The following is a 7,518-nucleotide window of genomic DNA, read 5'->3' as shown; positions in this document are numbered from 1 at the left end:
GAAAGGAAGAAAGCAGCACCATGTGTACTCTTTGGATGGTGTTTTAGTCACTGGGAGCTCTGGAGGATCTGATATTGCTGTCTTGGGGGGGATTACAAACCCCTTAAACTCCTTCAGTCCTTTCTCTAACTCCTCCATCGGGGACCCCATTCTCAGTCCAATGTCTGGCTTCCAGCATCGGCCTTTGTATGCGTCAGGTTCTAGCAGAGCCTCTCAGGAGACAGCTATATTAGGTTCCAGACTGATTTCCAGAGTGCCTGTACCAGCTTGCAATCCCACAAGCAATGGAGGAGTGTTTCTCTTTCTCCACATCCTTGCCAGCATCTGCTGTCGCCTGAGGTTTTTATCTTAGCCATTCTGACTGGTGTGAGGCAGAATCTCAGGGTTGTTTTGATTTGCATTTCCCTCATGACTAAAGATGTTAAACATTTTTTTAGGTGCTTCTCAGCCACTCAATATTCCTCAGTAGTTCTGTCCCCCATTTTTAATAGGGTTATTTGAGTCTCTGAAGTGTTAGTCTATGTGTTTTTTATTGGGAAATTGAGTCCATTGATGTTGAGAGATATTAGGAACCAATGATTGTTGTTTCCTGGTATTTTTGTTGTTAGAGGTGGAATGTTTTTGTGGCTGTTTTCTTTTGGGTTAGTTGAGAGAAGATTATTTTCTTGCTTTTTCTAGAGTGTTGTTTTTCTCCTTGTGTTAGAGTTTTCCATCTATTATCCTTTGTAGGGCTGGATATGTGGACAGATATTGTGTAAATTTGGTTTTGTTATAGTATATCTTGGTTTCTCCATCTATGGTAATTGAGAATTTTGCTGGATATAGTAGCCTGGACTGGCATTTGTGTTCTCTTAGGGTCTGTATGATGTCTGTTCAGGATCTTCTAGCTTTCCCAGTCTCTGTTGTGAAGTCTGGTATAATTCTGATAGGTCTGGCTTTATATGTTACTTGACCTTTTTTCCTTACTGCTTTTAATATTCTTTCTTTGTTTTATACATTTGGTGTTTTGACTATTATGTGTCAGGACGAATTTCTTTTCTGGTCTAATCTATTTGGAGTCTTTTAGGCTTCTTATATGTTATTGGACATCTCTTTCTTTAGGTTAGGAAAGTTTTCTTCTATAATTGTGTTGAATATACTTACTGGCCCTTTAAGTTGGGCATCTTCCCTCTCTTCTATGACTATTATCCTTAGGTTTGGTCTTCTCACTGGATTTCCTGGATGTTTTGGGGTTAGGAGCTTTTTGCATTATGCATTTTCTTTGACTGTTGTGTCAGTATTTTCTCTGGTGTCTCCTGCACCTGAGATTCTCTCTTCCATCTCTTGTATTCTGTTGCTGATGCTTGTGTCTATGACTCATAATCTCTTTCTCAGGTTTTCTATTTCCAGGATTGTGGGTTTGTGTGTGTGTGTGTGTGTGTGTGTGTGTGTGTGTATCCTTTCTTTATTGTTTCTATCTCCACTTTTATATATGGATAGTTTGTTCAATTCCTTCACCTGTTGGTTGTGTTTTCCTGCAGCTTTTAAAGTAATTTTTGTGTTTCCTCCTTAACGACTTCTATTTGTTCACCTGTATTCTCCTGTATCTCTTTAAGGGAGTTATTCATGTCCTTCTCGAAGCCCTTTATTATCATCATGAGGTCCAAATCATGTTTTTGGTTTTTTTGTTTGTTATTGTTTTTCTGGGTTTTTTGGGGGGTGTTGGGATATTCACTACTTGCTGTGGTGGGAGAGCTGGGTTCTGATGTTGGCAGGTTGTCTTGGTTTCCATTGCTTAGGTTCTTGTGCTTGCCTCTTGCCCTCTTGTTATCTGTGATGCTAGTTGATCTTGTTGTCTCTGGCTAAAGCTTGTGTCTTCTGTGGGCCTGTGGGCCTGTGGGCCTGTGGGCCTGTGGGCCTGTGGGCCTGTGGGCCTGTGGGCCTGTGGGCCTGTGGGCCTGTGGGCCTGTGGGCCTGTGGGCTCAGGAGTAAGAATGCTCCCAGGAGCTCAGCTCTCTGTAGGCAGGTTGTGGGTCCTAATGGCAGTGGGACAGTTCTAGTTCTGGGCACAGATTGAGATCAGAAGTCCAAAATTACATATATTACGTGTGTGTATGTGTATGTACAGATGTTGTTTAAATGAAGTTATCACACTTGGATTGACAATGCTCCCCCCGCAAGAACCATAGACTAATAAAACCCCCAGGACCAGACATGAGATAAAGTTTTTTCAAATTGTTGATCATGGTTATCCATGAGACACGCAAAACAATATAGGTGGGCTCCTGCTGATGCCTTGGTTGTCTCTCAGAGGTTGAAAGTAAGTCCCCAATTGCTGAACACACTATGTAATTAAAACACAGGACTCCAAGAATCCCAGCTAGATCTGGCCTGAAAGCTTCCTCCCTGAGGATTTGCTTTCATTGTACCAGAAAGTTCTATGCAATCTTCTGAGGGAGGCAATCAATAATCCTACCCAGCAGTGATGGCTATGATCCACACAATGGCCAGCTTGGCAAGATATCTATCCCCAAGGAAGCAGTGGTGACTTTCATGCCTTGATGGTAACCAACAACTGTGTAATCGGACTAAGGCTCACTCAACAGGATGGAAATCATGCCTAACACAGGAGCCCTAACCAACTACCTGGGAGGCTGTGAACCTGAGAAGTGAACCTTCTACCACACCAAACCCACAGAATTCTAAATACGTGTTCTCACACTCACAAATTAGTATAGCTCTCTCTCCCTCTCACACACACACACATACACACACACCCTGTGCAGAAACAAACAAAAATAGATAAAGACAATTACAGGAAACCAAAACTGGTCAAAACACAGAGAAGAGTTATTGTAAAGAGCCTGTCCCTAGTGGATGCATCTATAACACAGTCTCTGGATAGTAAGGCTCAGGGAACATCATGGAAAGTGGGCGGGGGGGGGGGGGGGGGAGCCAGAGAACCAGGAAACTTGCTGTGAAATTGTGTCTCCTAGAAATTGCAGACTAGCTTCTGCCACTATGATACCTCAATAACATGACTGCCATACAAGACATGAGCCAGGTCAACATCATAGACACGCTAACATGGAAGGGAGAAATCTCATGGGGACCCACCTCTAAACAAAGAACACCAGGCAACTAAGGAATGCCGGAGCTCTCTAACTGGGTAACTGGTTATCCAGTACCAAGTGGTCAGCCCTGAAATCATATACATACAAGTAACACTAAAACAAGCATGATTGTGTTCATGTGTGTGTGTGAGTGTGTGTGAGTGTGTGCGTGAATATGAGTGTGTGTGTATGAGTGTGTGTGAGTGTGTGAGAGTGTGCATATAAATGTGTAAGAGAGAGTGTGTGTATGAATGTGTGTGTATCAGTGTGTGTGAGTGTGTGTAAGTATGTGTGTGTGAGAGAGAGAGAGAAAGAGTGTGTGTATGAATGTGAGTGTGTGTGTGTGTGTGTGTGTGTGTGTGTGTGTGTGTGTTTAAAACAAAGAAAAAGAGGCCAAAGAATTTGTGAGGGAGTGAGACACAGAAGGTGTAGAAAGGAGAATGATGTAATTATATTTTAATTTTTAAAAAAGAACTTACACTCATGAGGAGGGATCACCTCTAAGATGTTTCAGTGACAGGATGTTTCCCATAATTCAATGAAATGGAGTTTCCTGTAGCTAAAGCTTAGGGTAGCTGCGTAGTGATGGAGTACCCACCTCCCAGGATGTCCCCCAGATCTCAGGTGCATCTATTATCAACCCTCTTTGTGTATCAGAGCCCTTGGGAGACTTTAAGGAATATGATGGTCTCACTCTCAGGGATTCAATGGTCAAAATGATTCTTTGAGATTGTAAAAGTTTCTCAGGTGGAACATACGGCCAAAGTTCAGATCCACTGGTGCAAATACAATCTAGATGCTCTCCCACAGACGCTAATCCTCCAGAGTTGTCCTGATGTGCCCAGACATGTCTGAATCACGGTAAGCAGGCTTATTTCTCCTTGTTCCTCTAGAATGTCTGGTTTCTTCTGTCCATGGAGAAGTTTGTAAAACTGTATACTTTTATGCAAAACAAAATACTTCGTCCATATATGATGGTTTGTTATGTGCTGTGGGTGTACACAGTGCCCCCCTACCACACACACCAAATACAAAGGCTGACAACATAACTAACTGGTGCTAAGCCTAAGTTCCTCTGAGCCTAGCACACCCCACAGTGCTGGACCCCAGCACTTGGGAATTTGAGAATACAAAAGCAACAGGAAGGCCATTGTTGTCTTCTCCCCAAAGCAAGCAAGAGCAGACAGCTCCCCTGTGAAGCACAGCTTAACTTCTCAGGTGAGAGTTACCACTCTTATCTGGAGAAGAGCCAATGACACCAAACCAGAGAAACACCCGAGCAATCCGTCTTGGTTAAATTGCCTAGTGTGTACCACCAGATCTCTATCTATCATATTTTACAATGACTATCCACGCTTCCAAAACTCAACATGAAAACACCTAAGCTTACCTGTTTCTCTGGGTCTTGATTTCATTACAAAGCCTCTTGTGTCATATAAAACATATTAGCTAAATTAATGCCTTTCTCTTATTACTATGTCTCAATATAGGAAGTTCTCAGCCATGAACCTTTCTATTCATGAGGAAAGATATACGTGTGTGTGTGTGTGTGTGTATGTATATATATACATATACATATACACATATATGTATGTATGTATGTATAATGGGGGTGGTGATGATGAATATAAGTGTTTACATGCTGTGGCTATAGGGCTCATGGGCAGAGTGTTTACCTAGAATTCATAGGCTCTGGGTTCTGTTCTCAATAATGTAAGCACAAAGGGGCGATGGTAACATGTCCCCAGCCCAGGGGCAGAATACCCAACTTAGTGTGTGTCCAGTGGGCTGGAGAAGGCACATGCAGCCCCTGGTCAGACATATAGATGCCATCACAAAAGCAAAGAGACATTTTCAACACGTTAAGCAAGGGATCACGGGTTAAGGATGAGAGTGCGCAGGCAGGTTAACAGTCATCAGGAGGGAGGTCCTAGTGTGTCCCAGTTTGGCTTTACGGAGAGATGCTGGGGAAGGAGCTCAAGGCTAGAACTTGGAGGCAGGAACTGTAGAAAACACGGAGGGATGCTGCTTATCAGCTTCCTCCTCGTGGCTTGCTCAGCCCGCTTTCTTACACAATCCAGGACCACTTGACCAGGGTGGCAGTACTCACTTGGTGCTCCACTCATGCTCTTTCTTGACACAGCCCACGTCAATCATCAATCAAGAAACTGTCCTTACACATTTGCATACAGGCCGTCCCGGGAAAGCAACCAATCAACTAAGGTTCCTTCCTCCCAGATGATGCTAGTCGCTAGTCGGTGTTTAGTTGTTCAAAAACTAAGCAGCACGTGGTGCTTTGGCCGCCGGAGGTGGTTTCCAAGTGCTACCGAGTTGAGTCACCCCAAAAGATTTCTTGAGGTACCCTAAATATGAAGGAGCTAAGAAAGATAAGTCCAGGGACTTATCTCCGCAGTCCTTGCTGATTCTCTCATTCCTTTATCTGTAGCCAAATGCTAGTTTGGAAAAGAAAAAAAAAAAAGGAAAGAGAGGGAGAGGAAAAAGAAAACCTGGGGAAGTAACCTCCTCTTCTCGTCTCTGTTTAATCATTTAGCAGGCACACCTATGCCCACTCAGGTGGAAAGATATGTGAACCAAAGGTCAGGGTCACAGGCAGTCTCAAGTATACAGGCACCCTCCCCCTCATAGGTACATGAGAGGAGATATGAGGATGCTTGTAAAATTATTTTCATCCAGTCACTGTTTCCTAGCAACCAGGCAAAAGCATCCAGGTTCGGGATGACTTTAAGCACCAGCTCAAGCCTTCCTGCAGAAGAAACTGGAGAGCACAGAAGAGCTGGATCAGTCTGTGAGACAGCGGGGTTAGGGTTTAAGAGCCTGCACCTGATATTACATAGCAGAGATCTATATCACCATGACACTATTGTGGAGAAGGAATCTGCTTGGAATATACAGATATCTCATAGTTCCCCGGATTCCTTAAACTATGGGGGCTGTGACTTTGGGGGAGTTTAGTGTCGAGGCAGCTGACCAATTTCCAGTGCCTCTTTTGAGTGTGTTTCCAGCTAATGGTCTTAATTCCTTTATGGCTCTGTAGATGAAAGAATGACTCAATGGCTGGGCTGTGATGTAGCACATCTTTTGTGCCTGCGCTCGGGAGACAGAGGCAGGCGGTGGGTCTCTGAGTTCGAAGCCAGTCTGAGTTTGAGGTCTGTGCAGCTAGTTCCAGGACAGCCAGGGCTACAAAGATCAGGCAAAAATCAACTCTGACTGAATGGACAGTCTGGGCAAATGTCTGTCTCAACCAGGCAAAGCCAACAAATGACTGCAAATGAGTTCTTTAGTGAGCCATACTCTGCCAGGCTTTCAGTGTTTGCTTTACCTGGGAAGAAATGCACCCCCCACTCCCGCAAAGACAAAAACAAAAAACCAGAAAGTTAATTTGCATAAGGTTACACAGCTAATTGGTGAGCTTTCAAGGTCTTCTAACCTCAGGCCTGGTGATCTAGAGGCTGTAGGCATTCACATTTGTAATATCTGGAATATTACAAGTATGGTTTATCTTTGGAAATTATACCACATTGGAGTAGGGGTGCCAAGAGAAAGCTGCCACAAACTTATACTTCATAAGTCTGAAATTCAAAGGGCCTGCTCAAAACTGTAAGACAAGAACTAAAGTAAATGTTAAAGCTTTTTGCTTTTTAGGCCTCCAAGCTTTCTCGGATCATTATCCTGCTTTTTGCCTAGGCACTGAGCCCACTTCCTGCCAAAAAAACAAAAACAAAAAACAAGCCTACTTTCTTTTATTTTTTAAAGATTTATTTTATGTATATGAGTACACTGTAGCTGTCTTCAGACACACCAGAAGAGGACATCAGATATCATTACAGATAACTGTGAGCCACCATGTGGTTGTTGGGAATCAAACTCAGGACCTCTGGAAGAGCAGTCAGTACTCTTAACCCCTGAGCCATCTCTCCAGCCCACAAGCCTACTTTCTAGTCAAGAACTGGAATAGGACAAAAAAATCTTATGAACATGTGCTTTTATAAATTAATGAATCGAAAATATTTTAACATATTCCATCCGTCATGGAGTTATAGAATGTCAGGGTGAATTCAGCTATACATACATATACACATACATTCTTACAAACAAACATACATATAGGTGTGGATTTGTGTTTGTGCGTGTGTGCGTGTGTGTGTGTGTGTGTGTGTGTGTGTGTGTGTGTGTGTGTGTGTGTGAGATAGCAGAGACTGAGAGCCAAGCAGTTTGGCCATAGTCACACCAATCATTTGTAGAGGAGATGCCACATCCCAGACCCTGGTTTCCCTGGGGCAGGGCTTTTCTTTGTCGAGACCATGAGCTTTTTCCTGACTCACAGCAAGCATGCTCTCCTGCCAATCCAGGTCAGAGCAGCAGCAGTGTCTCTGGTGCTAATCCACCCGGGCTGTGCTTCTTCACC

The sequence above is a fragment of the Micromys minutus genome (assembly GCF_963924665.1).
Source record: "Micromys minutus genome assembly, chromosome: 19".
NCBI lineage: Eukaryota > Metazoa > Chordata > Mammalia > Rodentia > Muridae > Micromys > Micromys minutus.
The sequence above is the reverse complement of the archived record's forward strand: the minus strand, read 5'-3'. Positions refer to the sequence as shown.